The following is a 910-nucleotide window of genomic DNA, read 5'->3' on the forward strand; positions in this document are numbered from 1 at the left end:
AGTATAAAACAGTGGAGCTGTTCCAGACATCTTTATATCCCACTGTATTCAATTCTCCTGCTTCCTCCTGCGACTCCCTTCATGGGAAGCGGTATTTATCCAAAAATACATGTGAATGATAGAGTAAACACAGACATTGCAACTGATTAAACATAGTTGAAGGTTACATTCTTATTCAGTTCAGTTATATGAATTAGTGCCCATGCTTCAAACCCAGTGTAAGTTATTTACCATATAAGTGTATAAAGATACAAGTGCTTTTACAATACATATTCTTATGTGTGCACAGTGAACAGTGTTGATGCCTGAATTGCAATGTCTCACACAGTTAATATCTCACAAAAGCTATACATAAGCTTGTATGCAAGTACAGTAAAGACATCAACAGTAATGCATTTGACCGTTTCCCTGAAAAATCACACACACAGAAGCTGCTGCGTCCTCTGTCCCTGACTGTCTACTGGTCTGCACTGTTTCCTGCTGCTAATAAAATGACATAGAATGAAGAGCAGTAAGCTTCAAACAAACACGTTCAAACCTTTTTATTGTTGATATCATCACTAAGCCACTGTTAGAAATTAATAAATCAGTCAGATAATTATTTGATTTGATTTATTCTTTCAAGCATGTAAAGACAGTTGATATGACAACACACATGATTGTACACATAATCCAATATCAATTTGCTTATACCTAGTACATGCTTGAATGGAGTAGGAAGAAGTCAGACTTATCCAGTCCTACCCCATGACATCATCTTACCATCATTGGTTTACAAGCAGTATCTCTACATAAATAATTCTCTTCTACACCACACAAGTAATATACTAAAGAATTATAACAGAGTGTTTAACATTCTTACATAATTACATTCTTAAATAATTATCTTCTACACCACACAAGTAATATA

This window comes from Monopterus albus, unplaced genomic scaffold (genome assembly GCF_001952655.1).
Source record: "Monopterus albus unplaced genomic scaffold, M_albus_1.0 scaffold637.1, whole genome shotgun sequence".
Classification (NCBI taxonomy): Eukaryota; Metazoa; Chordata; class Actinopteri; order Synbranchiformes; family Synbranchidae; genus Monopterus; species Monopterus albus.